Source organism: Puma concolor, chromosome C1 (assembly GCF_028749965.1).
Source record: "Puma concolor isolate L17-30 chromosome C1, mPumCon1.1.hap2, whole genome shotgun sequence".
In the NCBI taxonomy this organism is placed as follows: domain Eukaryota; kingdom Metazoa; phylum Chordata; class Mammalia; order Carnivora; family Felidae; genus Puma; species Puma concolor.
This window is the reverse complement of record NC_141674.1, coordinates 107,076,160-107,099,341: the sequence shown is the minus strand read 5'-3', so window position 1 is coordinate 107,099,341 and position 23,182 is coordinate 107,076,160. Positions and strand designations below refer to the sequence as shown.

General features: G+C 42.5%; 1 protein-coding gene across 1 annotated transcript in view; it reads right to left on the bottom strand.

The window, feature by feature from the left end:
* Positions 1 to 23,182, bottom strand: part of RIIAD1 (regulatory subunit of type II PKA R-subunit domain containing 1) — a 223,653-nt gene that overhangs the window by 37,155 nt on the left and 163,316 nt on the right. The window lies entirely within an intron of this gene.

The window sequence follows — 23,182 nt, the reverse complement described above, 5'->3', positions numbered from 1 at the left end:
GCACAAAGGTTATTTGGAGTTAAAAAGCAATCAAAACCCAGCAGGCTCAGGAAAAGCTCTTCACCTCCCTCACAACTGTCTGAAAAGAATTTGGATGGAGGACCTGCTCCAGGAAGAGAGCTGTCACCATAGATAACTACACCGTACCACGAACTAGGTACAGGGAGGAACCTGGCAAGGCCTGTCTGATCCAAGTCTTCTGTGCCCCATTGTTTCTGAGTGGCCCAGCAAACATCTACTCTTTTCTTTCTTTTTTTTTTTTTTTTTAATGTTTATTTATTTTTGAGAGAGAGAGAGAGAGACAGAGTGCAAGCAGGGGAGGGACAGACAGAGAGGGAGACACAGAATCCAAAGCAAGCTCCAGGCTCTGAACTGTCAGTAAAGAGCCCGACACGGGCCTCGAACTCACAAACCATGAGATCATGACCTGAGCCGAAGTCAGACGCTCAACCAACTGAGCCACCCAGGCGCCCCAATGTTTACTCTTTTTTACCTTCCTGGGAATTGCATTCCTTCCCTTTGAAGTTCAAGACCCTACCTCCAACTCCTTAACTCTGGACAATATATGTATCTCCTTTTGCCTGTTTTTAGAATTTCCATGTCTGTGTGGATTTCCTGTACCTACAAGATTAAATTTGATTTTTTTTTTCTGTTAATCTGTATTATGTCAATTTGATTCTTAGTCCATCGAGAAGGACCTAGAAGAGGACAGGAATTTCTTGCTCACAACACTACAAAAATTTCGTGCCACAATAAGCCAGTGTTGCAAGTATGGCCAACGTGTTAGGCCTGCCTCGGAGAGGTCAGCAAAATGTGATTGTCAGAAACCCATCTCATCCTCAGAGGAGTGTGGAGCATGCAGGAAGGCTGCCTGGGACTATCCCTCACCTCTGCGGTTGACTAGCTGTGGAACTGGGCAAGTTACTTTCCTTCTCTGTCCCTCAGTAGGCCCACTCATAAAAAGGGGACTGTAATAGCTCCTACCTCTTAGGGTTGTTACGAAGATCAAAGAAACTAATTCATGCCAAATGCCTGTAACAGTTCCTGGGACATCCTGCCATATATTTCAGCCTTGGCCATTCCTGTGGTGCCTGGCTGGCTCAGTCATAAGAGCGGCAGTTCTTTTTTTTTTTTTTTTTTTAATTTTTTTTTAACGTTTATTTATTTTTGAGACAGAGAGAGACAGAGCATGAATGGGGGAGGGGCAGAGAGAGAGGGAGACACAGAATCTGAAGCAGGCTCCAGGCTCTGAGCCATCAGTCCAGAGCCCGACGCGGGGCTCGAACTCACGGACCGCGAGATCGTGACCTGAGCTGAAGTCGGACGCTTAACCGACTGAGCCACCCAGGCGCCCAAGAGCGGCAGTTCTTGATCTCAGGGTAGTGAGTTCAAGCCCCACACTGGTGTAGAGATTATGTAAATACATAAACTTAAAAAAAAATCTGTCATTCAGTTGAGCTCACTGTATTTCCACATGAGCTCAGCCTGCCTGCTGAAATATGGTATGCAGGGAAGTCAGTTTGCTTGCTAATTGGGAGGCTACTATGTAAAAAAGCCTTATTTACCTAACTGAAGAGTTTCGAGTAACTTATCCAAGGTCAAAGATCAAGTACATGGCGGGGAATTGTCCTGGGGCAGCCAGGCACTCCAGCTGAGGGGTGGGACTCCACTGACCCCTCAGACCTAATACACTAGGATCCTACCGAGTCCACGTCTCAGACTACGGGTTCTAACACATACAATTCAGAGTGGTCACACTGTATGTTGACCGTTTAGTGAAGGACAGCAGTGATAGAAGTTTGCCAATAAATATCTAAAAGGAGCAATGTCTGGGGCACCTGGATGGCTCAGTCGGTTGATCGTCCAGCTTCAGCTCAGGTCATGGTCTCATGGTTCATGAGTTTGAGCCCCGCGTCGGGCTCTCATTTGCAGAGTCTGCTTTGGATCCTCGGTCTCCCTCTCTCTGTGTCCCTCCCTCACTCTCTCTCTCTCTCAAAAATAAGATATAAACATACATACATACATATATGCATACATGGAGCGATTTCAAAGCTACTGTGAAGCAATTTCATGCCATGGATTCAAATGATTGCAAATTTTGCAAAATTTGGCAAAAAGAATGTTATGAGTGGATGCCAAACATAAGGGAAGAGTGAGGGAAAGGGAAAGCACAGAGGACTATTGGATTTTTGTTTATCTGTGATAGTAGTGAGAACTACAGACTGTAAAAGAGGTGAAAAAATCTGTATGGACTTTTACCAAAGCCAGTTTTAATTTTTATTTATTTTTTTTCAACGTTTATTTTTGGGACAGAGAGAGACAGAGCATGAACGGGGGAGGGGCAGAGAGAGAGGGAGACACAGAATCGGAAACAGGCTCCAGGCTCTGAGCCATCAGCCCAGAGCCTGACGCGGGGCTCGAACTCACGGACCGCGAGATCGTGACCTGGCTGAAGTCGGACACTTAACCGACTGCGCCACCCAGGCGCCCCCAGTTTTAATTTTTAAAAAGTGCTTACAACAGTGCATAGTTACCAGGCAACTGTAACCAAGTTACAACATCAGTGGTGAAAATATGACACACACACATACTCATGATCTTTCCAACAAAGGGCCCCTGACTCATTTTCACCAGTCCTCAATATCATTGCTCACAGATCTGCAGCAGCCATGATATCATCATTTCTTCCAGTAAGCCAGAGGGAAAGAAGCAGTGTGTGTGTATGTGTGCATGTGTGCGTGTGTGCATGTGTGTGCGTGTGTGTGTGTGTGTGTGCGCGTGCGCATGAGAGAGAGAGAGAGAGACAGAGAGACAGAGAGAGAGAGAAATGGGGCGGGGCAGGGCAGCAAGAAAGGGAGTCAAATGATCTTCATCACTTTCCCCAGCAGCAGGCTTAGTTTAGGACACTGATAAATTTTAGGAGAACCATGGTGTACTTTGAGGGAACTAATTGAAGACTACCTTCAACCATAAGGCAGTGTGGGTGCAGTGTTTACTCACACGGACTCTGGCACCAGACTGCCTAAGTTTGAATTCCAATTTCTTTACTTCCTTGCTATGTTTTCATGGATGAGTTGTCTAACCTTGATAAGTTTCAATTCCTCCATCTGTAAATGGGGGATAATAATAGACCCTACACTGTAAAGTTGTAAGGATTAAATCAGTTAAAACAGATTGAATGTTTAGAACAGGGGGTGGCACATAATTAGTACTCAACAAATGTCAACTTTATTATCTCTCCCAATGAAAATCAGAGGTAACTCAAAAATGCTAACCCTTTTGACCAGTGATTCTCAACAAGGATGAGTCACCTCTAAAAAGTGGGGGAATTTACAAGTGTGTTTTGGTTGTCACAAGGATTGGCAGGCACAGGGAGCACTCCATGGGTGGGGTCAGGGTTAAGGTTAGATGTTCTACAACCCATAGGTCGGTGCAATGGTGAGCTGCCTCAGGTCCTACACAACATTATGTATCCTCCCAGCCTTCATGTGGGTCAAAATTTTGTCTATGACTATCTGAACCTAGAGCCCAATTCCATTTTATGAATAAATGCAAAGCATTTTTCCCACACCTTGAACATTACTGAATTTTACAGGAATGCAACTGGCATGTAAATCAAGTAAACTTCAGTTGTTTAGAACCTTTCCAAGAATTGTTCACATTTTGTAAAATGAGGTTAACTAACAACAAATTTGAGTCACCAACATAACATACCTGTATCAGCCAGTAACTGTACTATTGCCATCACGGTGATTTCTACGTGTACTTGCGAGATTCTTATTCCATCATATGTCTTCCAAGGTAGCTATGCCTGAGCAATCAGATGCTGGAATCGGTATATTTTATTATAAATTACTACCCTGTCATTTCCCCTTTATATGACTGTTTGGGTATTAGATTGGTTTTTTAAATTATAGAACTAGACCATAATCAAGGGTCAGGAGACCCCTCACTCCACAAAAGACTTGCTGTACGAAGTTATAAGAATCAGTAATCTTTCTGGGGCGCCTGGGTGGCGCAGTCAGTTAAGCGTCCGACTTCAGCCAGGTCACGATCTCGCGGTCCGTGAGTTCGAGCCCCGCGTCGGGCTCTGGGCTGATGGCTCAGAGCCTGGAGCCTGTTTCCGATTCTGTGTCTCCCTCTCTCTCTGCCCCTCCCCCGTTCATGCTCTGTCTCTCTCTGTCCCAAAAATAAATAAACGTTGAAAAAAAAAATTAAAAAAAAAAAAAAAAAGAATCAGTAATCTTTCTGGGCCTCCAGTGTCCTCATTCAGATAACAAATATTTACGGAACACCTGCTACTAACCAGAGTGTGGGCTGAGCTTTATCAGGTCAAAGAATGGAACATTGTCCTTGGTCTCAAGGAGATTCTCGGTCACTCTGAAAGAGAAGAGAGGTGATTAGATGCTCTCTGAGGTCTCATTCAGCTTTAACAGTCTACAAATCTATGAATCTAAATAGAATTTAATGTTTACTACCTTTTAGGTACATGAGTGAGGTTCCCTGAGCTCACAAATTTTGTTATATCGCAGGAAACAGTTATTTGAAAAGTTTCTCCAAAACAGTAAATCACAATCTTTATATATCTCAATTCAAAGCATGTCTGTGAAACTTTCCTTTTTTTCCCCCCAAACTAAGGTACAAGTATTGTTATCACTTTCAATTCCATTTAATTTTAATTCAGTGTCCCCTCCCTCTAAAAAGTCAGTGAGCACCTACTGGCCCTCTCTTCTCTCAGCAGTAATTACTTATTTTATCATACTGATGCTGCTGTTATCTTTACATGTACAGAGGCAATTTTAAATGAGTATATTTTAAGACAAATTTAAGGTTTTTAAAAATAAGAGAAATAATCTTAAGGGAGGGATAGAAGCATAGGGAAGAGAGAAAGTCGCAAAGAATACGGAAGCTTAGGTAAGAAGCACAATGTAATTATGGTGGACAGGATCAGGAAGAAAGTTAAAAGACAACACAAAAACAAAACAATTTTTAAAGAAAAGGAAGAGCAACGTGGTAGGAAAACAGCAGGGAGGAGAGCGAGACACATCCTCTTTGTTTTATTCTTGCCCCCAACAGCTGATACAGTGCCCCTTGGCTTCTCTCTGAGCTGTGCCAAAGGCAAAGGAGCACCAGGGTCAATGGGCCTCTGTTGCCCCCTGCAGGTCCTCAAAGCAACTTGCTTTCCCTTTTTTAAAATAGGACTGATCAGCCCGTTATTTAACCTATATAGAGAAACCTGGGTCCGACAAGGAGACAGAGCAAAGCCAAGTTTCCACAGCGTATATTTCTGCGGATGACATCAAGATTATTCTGTGGCATTCCTCATATTAATGAAATGAGAGATTTCACCTGGATTTATCCAAGACCGGTAGTGTAGTTAGTTGTGATTTAGTTAAAATGCATGAAATTTGTCAGAAAGACTGGGTTTGAATTCCTGCTCTATAAACTTATTAATTTTGTAATCCTGGGAAAGCTAATTGATCTCTTAGAGCTGCCTCCTCACCTTAGAATGGACATATCAAGGCAGACCTCATAGGGTTGCTGTGAAGAATTAAATGTGGCATTATGGGGGCGCCTGGGTGGCGCAGTCGGTTAAGCGTCCGACTTCAGCCAGGTCACGATCTCGCGGTCCGTGAGTTCCAGCCCCGCGTCAGGCTCTGGGCTGATGGCCCAGAGCCCGGAGCCTGCTTCCGATTCTGTGTCTCCCTCTCTCTCTGCCCCTCCCCAGTTCATGCTCTGTGTCTCTCTGTCCCAAAAATAAATAAACGTTGAAAAAAAAAAAATAATAATAATAAATGTGGCATTATGGGTATAAAGTGCCTCATTCAGTGTCTAGTACCTGGTAGCTCTCATCACCTCATTCCAAAGAGAAAAAATACATTAAGAGCTCTAGATCTCTGGTGATACCAGAAGCCACGGAAACGTAAATAACTGTCATGTTCTTTATATTCTCTCTCTCTCCCTCTTTCTCTCTCTCCCTTTCTCCCCTATTCCTCCACGTTGAAGCTCATTGCAGCTCCTGTGGTTTCTGACCCGGAGTGAGAAATCCCACAGGCGGAGCCCATGTTTCCTGAGCTGCCGCTCCCCTGTGAGGACTATCCTCACTGTAACTCGAACCTCATTTCCCAGGAGGATCCTTAGAACTCCCAGTACTTCATTCTCGTAGCCCTAGAAACTTGGAGGAGCGTGCACCTACAGACTTTTCCCACAACAGATGTCTGTGCCTAGAAACCTGCTATCTCCGACCTTAATCCCACTCAGGGGAGGACACAGACACTGTTCATTAGCTGCCGCTCTTACCGTGTCTGCTGTACAGTACTACTTGGCAGAGCACCAAACAGCAACAATCCAAAAGCCATCCGCTCTTCTATGCCGTACGATTTGATGGCGACAAGTTTTGCAGGCCAGGTTTCCAGGAGATCTAGGACGGGTATTCCTAGCGGTCAATTCTGAGCTAGTCTGCATCACTAAACATACTTCATTGCCCTCCAGGCACATTTAGTCCTGCTATGGATGTAAGAACTGGAGAATCTTATCCCTCTTTTCACAGAAGAAGAAACAGTCCCAAGATCTCATTTTATAGATCTATTGCCTCTTCTGTACCCAATTCGGAAACCAAAAAGGTTAAATAACAATTTATCACTGTGTAAGGCTCAGCAGACTAAGTTTTAAAGTTTTGCTAAGCCCTTAATAAGACAGTAGTCATCAGTTAAAGGGACAAACTATTAGGTACTGAGACAGACAATACTGATCAGCTAATTGAGGAAAATTAGTCACAAGTATATAGGGAAATAAAGATGTATAAAATCTTCCTAATGACTCAAAAGATGTTTATAAATAACCAAAAATTTTACCTACTGACCACAAATTGAGAAGATGTAGGATAAAAGTCAATGGAAGGTACAGATAATTGTCTAAAAACACTTGTAGGCAGAACAGAAGGCCCCCCAAAATGTCCACATTGTAGTCTCCAGAATCTATGAATGCTACCTCATGGGGCAAAAGGGATTTTGCCAGATGTGATTAAATTAAGGAACTTTAAATGAGATTATCCTCAATTGTCTGTGTCGGCCCAACGTACTCACAAGGGTCCTTAAATGTGAAGAGGGAGGCAGAAGAATCCAAGGCGGTATCAGGACAGAAGAAGAGGCTGGAGTGATACCGTTGCAGGCTGCGGCCTAGAACCAAGAACTGAGGGTGCCCTCTAGAGGCTGGAAAAAGCAAGGAAACCGACTCTGTCCTAAATCCTCCAACCCTGCTGACACCTCAGATTTTAGCCCCGTGAGATCCATTTTGAGCTTCTGACCTCCAGAACTATGTTTGCACTATTTTAAGCCACTAAGTTTGTGGTGATTTGTCAGAAGCAATAGGAAACTAATACATGTTATTTTGGCTATTTCAGGTTAATGTGCAGTTTTGGTGAGAACATACTCAACAAAATTGTCAACAAATTCTATGATGTTCCTTTTGTGTGTACTCAGTGTATCACAAGGTATTTTCAGAAGACATGAAAGGAAAAAAAATTAATACATAAATGGAAGGCAGAGTTACTACAGCCTAATTGGACGTATTAAAACCACAAACTTTATGGAACGTATACCTGCAAACAGTTCCACACAAAGGCACAAAAAGGGGTAATAAACTACAGAAACCTGGTGTTTATTCTTAATGCATTTCTTCACAAGCTGGTAAGATGTCAGTGGACTATTAACTATGCTTAAAGCCCGCCTCTCCTCATCCAGAACAGTAGCCTAAAAACTGAGATTTTTAATTTCTCAAATGAAAGAAAGTGGCATACATCTGACAAAGAATGTCTAAGAAGCAAACAGAGCCATAATGTTGGTGTTACTTCTCAGTATCTACCAAATTTTTTTTTTTTTTTTTAATGTTTACTTTTTTTTTTTTTTTCAACGTTTTTTTTTATTTATTTTTGGGACAGAGAGAGACAGAGCATGAACGGGGGAGGGGCAGAGTGAGAGGGAGACACAGAATCTGAAACAGGCTCCAGGCTCTGAGCCATCAGCCCAGAGCCTGACGCGGGGCTTGAACTCACGGACCGCGAGATCTTGACCTGGCTGAAGTCGGACGCTTAACCGACTGCGCCACCCAGGCGCCCCACTACCAAATTTTTTTTAATGTTTATTTATTTTTGAGGGACTGAGAGAGACAGAGTGCCAGCAGGGGAGGGGAAGAGACAGAGAAGGAGACACAGAATCTGAAGCAGGCTCCAGGCTCTGAACTGTCAGCACAGAGCCCGATGCAGGGCTTGAACCCACAAGCTGTTGAGATCATGACCTGAGCTGAGGTCAGACGCTTAACCAACTGAGCCACCCAGGCACGTGTCTATCAAAAATTTTTTGGAGGATTATCTGAAGTATATGTAAGTTGCAGTACATTTTTCTCTGAAATAGGCCAGACTGTCTGTCAGAAAGCTATATACCTGTATTTTATTTTTTTGCCTCCCCTACTGGGTCTCTCTGTTACCCTTGAATTTCTTTCCTTGGACTAGGGTACCATCAGCTTATGTTGAGGGACATTACATGGTAGAGCCCTGTGAGGCTTTTTCCTATCTATACAGGCAGGATGTCATCGAGAGTGTTATTCACTGCATTATATAGAATTCCCTCTGAGAACCCCTGTATACATCCATGCCTTAACGTCTCAGTACCAGAAACAGGTGAACTGTTTCTAAGCAGAAAGTGGTTATTTTGAACTTTTACAGAAATATAATAGGGGCGCCTGGGTGGCGCAGTCGGTTAGGCGTCCGACTTCAGCCAGGTCACGATCTCGCGGTCCGTGAGTTCGAGCCCCGCGTCAGGCTCTGGGCTGATGGCTCAGAGCCTGGAGCCTGTTTCCGATTCTGTGTCTCCCTCTCTCTCTGCCCCTCCCCCGTTCATGCTCTGTCTCTCTCTGTCCCCAAAATAAATAAACGTTGAAAAAAAAAAAGAAATATAATATATATGACATTATACATTTGTCAAAAACCATGGAACTATACAACACAAAGAGCAAGCTCTAATGTAAATTATGGACTTTAGGTATGGCATTACTACTGGTTCATCAACTGTAACAAAGGCAAGGTATTAATAATAAGGGAAACTGTTTGGGGGAGAAGGGGTACATGGAACTCTCTGTACTTCCTGTTTAACTTTTCTGTGAACCTAAAATGGAAAGTCTATCTAAAATATCTATACAGTAAAGGGCATGTATCTGCAGCATAGAGGATTCTGGAAGGATGGGGGCAGGGGTGACAGCAGCTATTTTTCAATCTCTGAATCTCACCTAAAACCAGACAAGCGAGTAGATAGCAAAACCAACACCTTATGGACATTCACAGTGTTGGGACCAAGAATTTCCTGTCCCCTTCAAGGTCCTTCTGGCTGGACTAAGAATCAAATTGACATGAGACAGATTAACAGGAAAAATTCAAATTTAATTTTGTAGGCACAGGGAATCCCCAAAACGGTCAGGCAACATGAGGTGTATATGTGGTCCTGAGCTAAGGAGCAAGAGGTAGGGTCTAGAACTCCAAAGGGAAGGAATGCAATTCCCAGGAAGATACAAAAGAGTAAATGTTTGCCAGGCCACTCAGAAACAATGGGACACAGAGGACTTGGATCAAACAGTCCTTGCCAGGTTCCTCCCTGTACCTAGTTCATGGTACCATGTAGTTATCATCTATGGTGACAGCTCTCTTCCTGGAGCAGGTCCTCCATCCAAATTCTTTTCAGGCAATTGTCAGAGAGGTAAAGAGCTTTTCCTGAGTCTGCTGAATTGTCTTGCTGAATTTGATTGCCTTTTAACTCAAAATAACCAGACTGCTGTGTGAGGCACAGTCCATTCTTTATCAAGGCATTAAAGAAGCTGTATGAGTTTGCCACAACTTACCTGTTCTACTGCTGATGGCTATCGAGTGGTTTCCATCTCGGTACTGTTACCAAAGAAGCCACTATGGACATTCTTTCCCTCACTCCTGTTGGGTATAAGCCTAGGAGGGGAACCGCTGGGTCACAGAGAATGCGTATGTTCAGCGTTAGTAGATCCTGCCCAACAGTTTGCCAAAGTGATTTTTATCAATTTATACTCTTACTAGTGGAGAATGAGAATTCCAGTTGCTCCTCCAAAACTTGGTGCAAATACAAAACTTGGTATTGTCAGGGTTTTTTTAGTAGCCATTCTGATAGGCATATATTGGTTAATCTGCATTTCCCTAGTGATGAATAAAGCTGGTACCCTTTCATTTGCTAATTGACCATTTGGATATCCTCTCTTCTGATGTGCTTGATCCAGGCAGGTGGGGGAGGGGCTGTGGGTGTGTTGTTAGACCTTTTCTTATTACATAAAGGTGTTCTTCGTATACACAAAGCCTTCTGTCAGATGCATTTTGCAAGTATCTTCTTCTCTGAGGCCTGTCTTTTTACTCTTATTGGTTATCTTTGGATTAATAAAAGTTCTTAACTATAATGAAGTTCAACTTATCAATATATTTCATTTATGGTTAGAGATTTTTGTATCTTAAGAAATATTATTTCTCCTCTAAGGTCATCTTTATGACCTCTACATCCATGTTCTCTTTTAGAAGTTTTATTGTTCTACCTTTCCTGTGTACGCCTATAATCCATATGGAACTGATTTTTGTGCATGGTATGAAAGAGGGTCAAGGCTCATTTTTTCCCATGAGCTACCCAATGGATCCAGCACCATTTGTTAAAAAGAACATATCTAACCTGCTCTACTGCAATGACACCTTGGTTGTAAAGCAGGCGTCCATATATGTGGAGTCTGTGTCTGCATGCTCTTTCCTATTCTGTGGGGAAATAGGTTTAAGAATCCTGTAGGCTTGCTCCAACGGGTTAACAAGGCTTACAAGGCTTAGCGGAAAGCCGCCACAGGGTGAAAGTGCCCAAGGCTAGTCATTAAGTAAGACAAAGCGTAGAACCCCCCAACAGTTAGAGGCCATTAAGAGCCAAAATACCCAAGGTTAGCTAATGAAAAGGTGCCTTGTTAGCCTTAAGGCAGCATGCTCCAGCAATCTGACACTTTGGAGATAACAGCTACTTGATTGTATCCCCCACAGAGAAACACTTGTCTATCTGGCATCTGGCACCAATATATCATTGTGCTTTAATCTCAACTTCTACTGCCACTCACCCCCCCCAAACCCTTTGCTTCTTACATACACAAATTAACGGTCACTACCTTATTGGTTTCTTCTGCACATTCATCACGTGTGTAAAACCTTGAGAGCTCAGTAAGTACAGAGACAAAACGCTTGTTTGGGTCTCTTGTCTCCTCCTGGACACTAGCCTCTCTCATATTCAATTCTGCATCCACTCTCTTGCTGGACAAGAGGGAGCTCCAGACTCAAAGTCTGTGACACTATTCTATGCATCTGTTTGTCTATCTCAAACCTAATACATCCAAAACGGAATTCCTGATCTTTCCCCCTTAAAACCTGCTCTAAGTCTTACTGTCTGTCTCGTCTCAGTTGCTGGGGGTTCCATACTTCCAGTTGCCCAGGCCCAAACCCTTGGTATCATCCTGACGCAATTCATCAGTGAATCCTGTTACCTTTACCGTCAAAATATATCTGGAGTCACTACCTCCATCACTCCCACCCTGGTCCAAGAGACCATCCTCTCTCATCTAGATGACCACATTAACTTTCTAACTGGTCTCCTTGACTGGTAGTAACTGGTTGGATATGAGGCATGGGAAAGAAGGACGAATCAGGATGCCATCTAGATCTTTTGCCATGAACTTTGGAAACTGCTTTTCAAAATGGGGTAGGGAAGAAACTGGTTTGGGAGCAGAGGGAAGAAAGGCCCCTGCTTCTGTTGACTATCTACCTAGTGGCCAGGGTAATACTTAAATTAGCTCACACGAGTTACATCATGCCCCTGCTACACAGAAAAGACTCCAGTGATGGTAGGAGTAAGAGTCAGAGTCTTAACAATGATCTACAAAGCTCTATGTAATTTGGCTTTCATTAATTAGCTCTTTCCTTTTTTTTTTTTTTAATGTTTATGAGAGAGAGAGAAAGAGAGAGAGAGAGAATGTGCAGGGGAGGTGCAGAGACAGAGGGAGACACAGAATCCAAAGCAGGCTCCAGGCTCTGAGCTGTCAGCACAGAGCCTTCCTTGGGGCTCGATCTCATGGACCACAAGCTCTTGACTTGAGTGAAGTCAGATGCTTAACTGAACCACCCAAGGCACCCCTAATAGCTCTCTCTATATTATTCTCTCCTTTATTCACTGTGATATGGCCATAGTGGCCTCTTTGCTATTCCTTTAAAAACCAGGCAAATTCCCACCTCAGGGCCTTTGCACTTGTCATTTTCTCCAAAATCTCATTTTCACCAAGCCTTTGCTGAAGTATCATGTTTTCAGGGAGTCCTTTCCCTGATTACCCCCTTTCTAGTAGTCCCTATCTGCTTTTCCTTTTTTTCCCCCTCAGTTCTGATCACCTTGTAACTCTAAAGTCAACAAAAGCAATGTTGAGAAAGACCAATGTTAAAGAAACACTCTTTAATGAAAACCATACACTACAGACTTCTGAGGAATGCATCAGAACATTCATAAAGGACTTCAAAAACTTTTTTTTGTATATTTTGTTTACTGCTATTTCTCCAGCACTTAGAAGAGAACTTAATATATAGATGTTTAGTAAACATTTTATAGTTTAAGCTAATGAAATAACTCAAGGCAGAGCCCCTAGATATCTTCAGGACTGGAGAGCCTACCTTGTGATTGGAGGGCTAGAACTTTCTGTCACACCCCATGAGCTCTGGAGAAGGGAAAGGGGCTGGAGACCGCTCAAACACCAGCGGCCAGTGATTTAATCAATTGTGCCTACATAATGAAATCTCAATTTTAAAAACTCAGACAGGGTCTAGGGGAGATTCCAGGTTGGTGAACCTGATGTGCTGGGCAGGTGGCACACTCAGAGAGCCTGATGTGCTGGGTGGGTAGCACACTCAGAGAGGCAGGGAAGCTCTGAACCACCCCCTCCACCCACCCCCTGCCTTTATAATAAAATTGCCATGGTAACTATGGGCTGAGTTCTGCAAGTTGTTGAAGTGGGTGGGGAGAGGGGTACAAGAACCTCAGGATTTATAGTCAGCTGGCAGAAGTGAAGGTAGCCTGAGTGCCCGGATCTGCAGGTGGTATCTGAAGTAGGGGCAGCCGTGTGGGATGGAGCCTTCATCCACCTGGTCTGAAAAAGAACAGTCACTCAGCCAGATTTGAACCCACGCTTTTTAGCAGAATATGGTTGAAGAGTAGCCAAGGTTGCCAGATTGCACTCTGTAAAAACAGAGAAAGCAGGATACATGTCCCAAGATGTAATGAGAAAGTTGATGACTCCACATAAAAGCAACTTTGCAGAGATCCAGGAGTTAAAACCTGGATGAGATGAAGTTAAGAGAACCAGAGACAAGGCACTTTAAAGAAAAGAGATCAATACTTTTAACTGCTGAGAAGACACCGAGTAGGATGAGGCCTGACAAATCCCCACTGAATCCAGCAGTGAATAACAATTCAGTATTACCTGGGGATAGAATACACAGGCTGAGAAATGTGGGGTTTCAGAATTGTGGCTGTGGTGGAAGAGAGGAGGCAGCACTGGGAGTGAAGGCATCTGCCAGCATTATGGCATTTCATTTTGGGTGAACGAGCAGGTGGGGTGTGGGGTGTGTGCGTGCGTGCGTGTGTGTGTGTGTGTGTGTGTGTGTGTGTGTGTGTGTAGAGACAGAGAGAAAACGAGTTGGGGAGGGGCAGAAAGAAAGTGAGAGAGAAGATCCCAAGCAGGCTCCGAAGAGCCTGAGGTGGGGCTGGATCTCACGACCATGAGATTGTGACCTGAGCTGAAACCAAGAGTGGGCACTTAACTGACTGAGCCACCCAGGAGCCCCAAAAGAGAAGGTTTAAACCAAAAGGGGCCAGACGTAGAAAGTGCCAAAGGGTAGGTGCCAGGCCCCCAGCTCAGAAGTCTGGTCACAAAGCAGGCTGACAAGTTGTTAGTTTTACTTTTATAACTTGTGTTGTTTGAATGTTCTTAGCTTGTAGAGTTGGTATTTTCTCTGCATTTAAAAAAAAAAAAAAGAAAAAAAAATGAATCTCATTTTTGAGAACAAACAATCCTTTCTTGTGCTACAGCTGCTGCCCCCCCTTCTCCTCACAGGGAGGCTTCCAAGGGGCAGTCAGCCCATTCCTACAGCGTCCTGTCTACTCGCTCCCACCCCTGCCACCCACCCCTGCCACCTACCCCTCCAGTCCAGCCACTGGCCCCACTTCACCCCAGCAGCTCTAGTAGGGGCCTTCCATGTGTTCTATGCGAATAATTCACAAGACACTTTCAGGTCTTCTCTCAAGCTTTTTCTATTTGCCAGTTGGACATCTCCATGGGTATCCCCAACTCAACAGATATTCCTTCTTCCCTTTGCCCCCAAACACACTGCTCTTTTTCCCACTCTGATGAGTACCTCCTACCATACCCCACCCAAGCCAGAAACTTGGCATCCTGACTTCTCTTCTTCAGGCCCTGGGTCGCATCCATCACTAACCCCCTCACTGACACCCAGCCCCCAGACAGCTCTCAAGCATATCCCTGATTCAAATGCAATTTCCACATAGCCTCCGTGGTGATCATTTTCTTTTTTAAATCTAGGCCAGATAATGTCAGTCCTCTGCTAACAGGCCTCTTGTGGCTCCCCACTGCCTAGGGTAAGCACCACCACATTAGTGTGGGTGGTGATGGTTCTTTAGGATCCTGAAGGCCCCACCTGCTGCCCCACCCTCATCTCTTCCTACATCCCCTTCTTAACCAATGCCCAACCCCCACAGAAACCACTGATGGTTCCCTGGACTTGCCAAGTGACTCCATGCTGTCCTCTGGCATTGGGAACTGCTCCTGGACACCCTGCACCTGCACCTGCCCTCTCCTGCTTCACCTACTGGGCCAACTCCCATTGGCCCCACAAGACTTACCTCAGACTTCACCTGCTCAGGGACTTAGTGACTTACACAGGGACAGTTTCATTATTAACCTATTGCAGCTTCCCTTTCCAAGACTCTTAAGGCATTTGCGCTAGTGTCTAATCCTAAATGGTTTCATACTGTAGCAAAGCAAGTATGGCCTACAGTAATCCCACAACTATGGAAGTAGATTTGTTTCTTTAGTCACATGTTGGTGCCTCAAAATCAATCCGTTTTGAGTATTTATAAGTATTTATAAATGGTGCTTTTAATTAGTCATGGCATACCAAGCAAAAATAAGCTTTCTTAAAATACAATTCTGTAAAGAACACTGTTTATCCAGAGTAGTCGACCCCACTCACTACCAGAATCTTCATCTAAAAGCTTGGGTGGATCCATCAATCCAGGTGTCTTTACCGTAACAAATCTTATGGGAGCCTTTAATTCTGAAATTGACAACAGCAATGTTGAAAAAGACTGACCCAGCACTCTGTGAAAAGAACGACATGGCAGAACCTTTTTAGGAGTGCATCCTAACATCTAAGAAACCCTCTCTTTGATGATAGCACCAGGACATATAATTTTCTCCGTGTTTCATCTGTAAAATAGGGGTAATAATGGTTATCCCACACAATTGTCCTAATGACTAAGTGAAGAGAGCTTTGAATCAGAGATAAAAAGTTGGAAGCATCAGCATATATATAGACAGTGTTTAAATCCATGGGAATTGATGAGATAATCTAGAGAGGTGGGTTGAGAGAGAAAAAGAGTCCCCAGCCTCTTTCCAAATGTTTCCTGTTTATTTGTTCATCCAACAACTATTTTCTGAGTGCCATGATCTACCAGTAACTGCCAGGCGCTGGAGATGCAGGGCTGAGCTTGGAGACGGAGAGAAAGCATGGCCTCCTGAGGGAGGCAGAGGACACACGAATATCTACTTAATTACAAACTATACTAAGTGCTTGAAAGGAAAAGTCAGAGCTACTGTGGGAGAACGTCATGAGGACCTAATTCAGATCAAATACTGACTGTAAATCACCTAGCGTTGCCTCTGACACACTTGGTCAAGGAAGGTGTCACTAAGTGACAATTATGCTGATACCAGAGGATTAGCTGGAGTTAGCAAGGTGAAGAGTTGGGGGTAAGAGCACTGCCAGCAGAGGAACAACATACAAGAAGGCCTGAGGCAGGAAAGAACCTAGGGTAGTCCCCGAAAGGGGACCCAATATGACCAGAGCATATGACAGTTAGAAAATGGCAATGAAAAAAAAAAAAAAATACAATACAAAGACAGAGGCCTGGCCACTGAGGACAGAACTCTCTCCCTTGCCACTTGGTTAAAATGACTATGAAAACCACCCAACACCTCTAGATACCACATCAACATAGTAATAACGCAACGTGAATTGCATCTGCCTGAAGTGGTCCTCTTTCTAACCACCCCTTTCTTCACCCCTGTCTCCCCCTCCCCCCATCAACGTGCACCCTTTGCCATCCAGAATCTCACTTTGGTGCACTGCCCTGGGGAAAACAATTCAAGAATGCATCCTTCCTAGGCAGGATATATTCAAAGTGCTGAAAGGGAAAAAGGTTCAGCAAAGAATACTCATCCAGCAACGCTGTCACTCAGAATAGGAGAGGTAAAGAGTTTCTCAGACAAACAAAAACTTAAGGAATTCATGACTACTAAACCAGACCCACAAGAAATATTAAGGGGATCCCCGAGTGGAAAGGAAGACCATAAGTGAGAGGATGAAAAATAGGAAGCACAAAAGCAGTAAAAATAAATACATTTGTAAAAATCTGTCAAGGGATTCACAAAATAAAAGGATGTAAATGACACCATATACCTAAGGAGTAAAGGTAAAGGAAAGGAGTAAAGAATGGGTTTAAACTTAAGCAACCATCAACTTCATATAGCAAGCTATATGCAGAAGATGGTTAACCAAATGGTTAACCAAAAATCAAAAACCTAATGGTTAACCAAAAATCAAAAGTCAGTGATATGCAAAGAATAAGGAGAAAAGAATCCAAGTATATGACTAAAAAAAGCCAGCAAACCATGAGAGCAAGAAAATTATCAGAGAAAACCTATAAAAACAACCACAAAAGAAGTAACAAAATGGCAATGAATACATATTATCAGTAATTACTTTGAATATAAAAGGATTAAATGCCCCAATCAAAAGGCATGTGGTGACAGAGTGGATAAAAAAACAAGACCCATCTATATGTTGCCAGAAGAGACTCATTTCAGACCCAAAGACACCTGCAGCTGGAAAGTGAGGGGATGGAAAAACATTTCTCACGCAAATATGTGTCAAAAGAAAGCCAGGATAGCGATATTTACATTGGACAAGATAGAGTTAAAACAAAACTGTAACAAGAGACAAAGGATACTATATAATAATAAAGGGGACCATCCAACAAACTATACATACAACTGTAAATATTTATGCCCCCAACATGAAACCACCCAAATACATAAAACAGTTAATAACAAACATAAAGGAACTAATCAATAGTAATATAATAATAGCAGGGGATTTTAACATGCTACTTACATCAGTGGACAGATCATGCAAACAGAAAATCAACAAGGAAAGAGTGGTTTTGAACGACCCATTAGACCAGATGGATCTAACAGATATATTCAGAATATTCCATCCTAAAACAGCAGAAAACACATTCTTTTTGAGTGCACATGGAACATTCTCCAGACTAGATCACAGGTCACAGATATCAGGCCACAAAACAAGTTTCAACATATTCAAAAATATTGAAGTCATACCATACCATCTTTTCTGACCACATTATGAAACTAGAAATGAACCACAGGAAAAAAAAAACCTGGAAAGAGCACAAATACATGGAGGTAAAATAACATGCTAAGCAAACAATGAATGGGTCAACCAAGAAATCAAAGAAGAAATAAAAAATGACATGGTTAAAAAATAAATTAAAAAGAATTTTTTTAACTAAAGTAATAAAAAATTACATGGAAACAAATGTAAACAAAAAAATGGTCCCAAATCTTTGGGATGCAGCAAAAGGAGTTCTAAAAGGAAGTTTAGAGGCTCCTGGGTGGCTCAGTCAGTTGAGCATCCAACTTCAGTTCAGGTCATGATCTCATGGTTCATGAGTTTGAGCCCTGAATCAGGCTTGTGGCTGTCAGTGCAGAGCCTGCTTCAGATCCTCTGTCCCCCTCTCACACTCATGCTCTCTCTCTCAAAACTAAATGAACATTTTTTCAAAAGTGAAGTTTATAGCAATACAGGCCTACTTCAGAAAGCAAGAAAAATCTCAAATAAACAACACAATCATACCTAAAGGAGCTAGAAAAACAAGAAACAAAACTCAAAACCAGCAGAAGGAAGGAAATAATAAAATTAGAGCAAAAATAAATGATATAGAAACTGAAAAAAAAAATAGATCTGTTCAATGAAACTACAAGCTGGTTCTTTGAAAAGATCAACAAAATTGATAAACCTCTAGCCAGACTCATCAATTAAAAAAAAAAAAAAAAAAAAAGGAAGAGCGAAGTCAAACAAAATCACTAATTGTGGGGAATAAGCTTAGGAATCCCCTGGGCTTACACCAATGGGTTAACAAGGCATAAAGAAGTACAAAGCCATAGGATGCTCACACCTGAGTTTGGGTAAACACGATCAAGACCCCAAGAGAGAGCAGGGGGTTGCAAAGGCACCCAGGATATAGAGGGGCACCCAGAAGAGAGAGGGGGGCAAAGGCCCCCAATACAAAGCTATATGAGGTAAGCAAGATCAGCCCTTCCAGGTGAAAATGACCCCCAATTTAGTACAATAGCAGAAAGCTGCTTTCACAGGAGGGAAGAACCAAGTTAGGTAAACAGTTAAATAGGGCTATAGACCACTGCACTGCGCTGCGGGTGATGCTGCCCAGAGTAGAGATGATTAACAAAAGAAAGGTGTCTTGGGGCGCCTGGGTGGCTCAGTTGGTTGAGCGACCGACTTCGGCTCGGGTCATGATCTCGCAGTCTGTGAGTTCGAGCCCCACATCGGGCTCTGTGCTGACAACTCAGAGCCTGGAGCCTGCTTCTGATTCTGTGTCTCCCTCTCCCTCTGCCCCTCCTCTGCTCATGCTCTGTCTCTCTCGGTCTCAGAAATAAATAAACATTAAAAAAATTAAACAAAACAAAAAAACGTGTCTTGTTAACTCTGAGGTCATGTGTCCTATCTGTCTCATCCCCTAGGCTAGCTAAGATAAACTGAGGTGGTGCCTCATGTCCACTGTAAACAACCCTATGCCCGGCTGCCCGGTGCCAAGATTTTGTTTTGTATTAACCTACACCCCTAATCCTGAATATATTCAAAACCCCCTTTTCCCTCATGCCCATGAGTTAATTTTCACTGATTCATTGTCTCTTTGTGCATGTCCATCACCATGTTTGTAAGCCTTCCAATCCTAATAAAAATGGGGCAAGGACACATATTCCAGGCTGTTGTCTTTTCCCAGACAAGATTCTCACTTTTCATCCTGCGTCCTGCTCTCTTACTAGACCAGAGAGAAATTTAGACCCAGAGACTATGACAACTAATGAAAGAAGAGAAATAACCAACACCACAGAAAGACAAACTATTTTAAGAGAATATTATGAAAAATTACACGCCAACAAATTGGATAACCTAGAAGAAATGGATAAATTCCTAGAATTACACAACCTACCACAATTGAATCAAGAAGAAACAAAACTTGAACTGACCAATAGCTAGTAAAGAAATTAAATCAGAAATCAAAAAAAACTTCCAAGAAACAAAAGTCCAGGACCAGATGGCTTCACAGGAGAATTCTAGCAAACCTTTAAAGAAGAGTTAAAGTGTGCTTGGGTGGCTCAGTCAGTTGAGTGTCTGACTCTTGATTTTGGCTCAGGTCATGATCTCATAGTACATGGGATCAAGCCCAGAACCAGGCTCCATGCTATCAGCCCAGGGATGCTCTCTCCTCTCTCTCTGCCCCTCCCCTGGGTCGTGTGTGCACACATGTTCTCTCTCAAAATAAATAAATAGTAAAAAAATTAAAGAAAATAGAGTTAATATCTATTCTTATCAAACTATTCCAAAAAATAGACGAGGAAGGAAACATTCCAAATTTGTTCTATGAGCCCAGCATTATCCTGATACCAAAACTAGAGAAAGACATCACCAAAAAAGGAAGTACAGGCCAAATATCTCTGATGCAAAAATCCTCAACAAAATACTAGCAAATCAAATCCAACAATACGCTAAAAAAAATCATTCACAACAATCAAGTAGGATTTATTCCCAGGATGCAAGTGTGGTTCAATATTTGTAAATCAATCAATGTGATTCATCAACAAGAGAAAGGATAAAAACCATATGATCATTTCAGTAGATGCAAAAAAAGCATTTGACTAAGTACAACATAGTCAACCATCCATGATACCCATTCATGATAAACTCTCAACAGAGCAGGTCTAGATGGAATACACTTCAACATAATAAAGACCTTATATAAAAAAATCACAGTGAACATCATACACAATGGGGACAAACTGAAAGCCTTTCTTTCCCCTAAGGTCAGGAACAAGTCAAGGATGTCCACTCTTACCACTGTTAGTTAACATAGTACTGGAAGTCCTAGCCACAGCAATCAGACAACACAAAGAAATAAAAGATAAAGATAACTGGATTACAAGGTAAACTCAAAAGTATACGCTATATATACTCAAGAGTATATGCTAACTGGATGGGGAGAGGGGTTGTGGAACAAGGAGAGGTCAAAGGTGACTCCTAAATTTCTAACCAGGAAATGGTGCCTCATGTAGGGGCACCTGGGTGGCTCAGTTGGGTAAGTGACAGACTTTGGCTCGGGTCAAGATCTCGAGATTCGTGAGTTCCAGCCCTCTGTTGGGCTCTGTGCTGACAGCTCGGAGCCTGGAGCCTGCTTCAGATTCTGTGTCTCCCTCCCTCTCTGCCCCTCCCCTGTGCATGCTCTCTCACTCTCTCTCAGAAATAAATAAAATTAAAACATTTTAACAGATTAAATATTTCAGAAGGAAAACGATTAGTGAACTTGAAGGCATAGCAATAAAAACTATAGAAAACAAAACAAAGAAAAGGGATTTTTAATAATGAGATTTGGAAAGAAAGAGAGCATCAATGAGCTGAGAGACAATGTAAAGTGGCCTAATATACAAGTATTTGGAGTCCTTAAAAGAAGGGAAGAGGGGGGAGAACTGAAAATATACTTGAAGAAGTAACAGCTTACGATTCTCCAAACTTGATGAAAATTATAAATCCACAGATCCAAGAATCTCAATGAACCCCAAACACAAGAAATATGAAAACATTACATCAAGGCAAATCATAACCAATTTGCTAAAACAAACAAACAAACTAAAAACAGTGATAAAGAGAAAATCTTAAAAGCACCAATAGGCTTGCTCGATGTAGGATGGCCACAAAACTTCAATCTGTAAAAACACATCTGCAAAGTCCAATAAAGAGAATCACAAAAAAACAAGGTATGCCTGTATGGCAAAAGATGTACAAGACCCACATTACAAAACATTGCTGAGAGAAATTACATGAGTTAAATAAATGGGAAGATATAACTTTGTTCATAAGAAGACCTGCTGATGAAATACAACTTATTCATAAGAAGACTTCATTTGCTGAGACATCAAGTCAAAATCACAGCAGGGTTTTTTTTGTAGATATTGACAAGCTGATTCTAAAATTCATATGGAAATGCAAAATATCTCTAGAATAGCCAAAACAACTTTGAAAAAGAACAAAGTTCAAAATAATTTTGAGACTAATTATGAAGCCACAGAAATAAACACAGTATGGTATTAGCATCGAAAAAGAACTGGCTTGGGGCACCTGGGTGGCTCAGTTCGTTAATGGTCCAACGCTTGGTTTCAGTTCCGGTCATGATCTCAACGGTTCCTGGGATGGAGCCCGCGTTGGGCTCTGCGCTGACAACATGGAAACTGCTTGGGAATCTCTCTCTTCCTCTCTCTCAAAATAAATAAACTTAAAACATACACACACACACACACAGAAAGTTAACTAGCTCAATGGCACAGAATACAGAGTCCAGCAATAGACCCAAAGGTATATGATAATCAATTTTTTATCCAAGTGCAAAGACAATTAAATGAGGAGAGCTTTTCAACAAAGGGTACTGAAATAATGGGAAATTAGTGTCATAGATACCAATCGCTCACCAAAAAAATGTAGAATGGGGGAGGGGTCTCTCAACTTAGCGCCAAGCTCAAAGCCAAGTTTATTTATCTCTGATAAATCTTTCCCCGTAATGGTCCCTCGAGTTCTACCTTTACTATGTGAGTAGTGACAGAAGTGTGTTGGTGGGAAAACACTATGTAATGAGCATGTGCTGGCTGTTAAGCAATTTTAATAACTATTATGCCAGTAACTTTTAGAGTCTTAAGACTTCAGGATGTACGAGGACTGTCGTATATTGGTAAATGTTTAATAAAAGGGAGAGAAGAGGCCCTCATGTGCAGTGAGTGAATACTCCCAGGCAGTGGATTTCAAGCCGCCAGGTGATGTGACTGAAAGTGGATGTTAGGAGATTTGTGCCTACTATTCCCCCCACACAAATAGGATAGAGGTGAACAACCCCAAGAGCAGATAGTAGTAAAATAATTAGGAAGTTACAGTTTTCAGTACCGAACACCTTCGTTTAAAAAATAATTTATTTAGTGGAGTGCCTGGGTGGCTCAGTTGGTTGAGCATCTGACTTCAGCTCAGGTTATGATCTCGCAGTTCCTGAGTTTGAGTCCTGAATCAGGCTCTGCGCCGACAGCTTAGAGCCCGGAGCCTGCTTTGGATTCTGGGTCTCCCTCTCTCTTGGCCCCTCCCCTGCCTGCACTCTGTGTCTCTCCCTCTCAAAAATAAATACACATTAAAAAAAATTTTTTTTAATTATTTAATTGTAAGGCGACATAACTTAAGTTTTGATAATGGCAGTATTTAAGGATCATCTAGCCAAACTCTGAATTTTTAAGTCTGGTCCCATGAGCCAGCGCCAGCACACCACTGGCCCGGGGCAGTTTCCTAAGGAAAGTACAAGGTAACTCCAGGTAACTTCTAACTTCGTGACTCCCAATGAAAGAGAAAGTTCTTCGGTGCACTTTTTTCAGTACGCGCAACAAACAGATGACGAAACAGAGGCCAGGT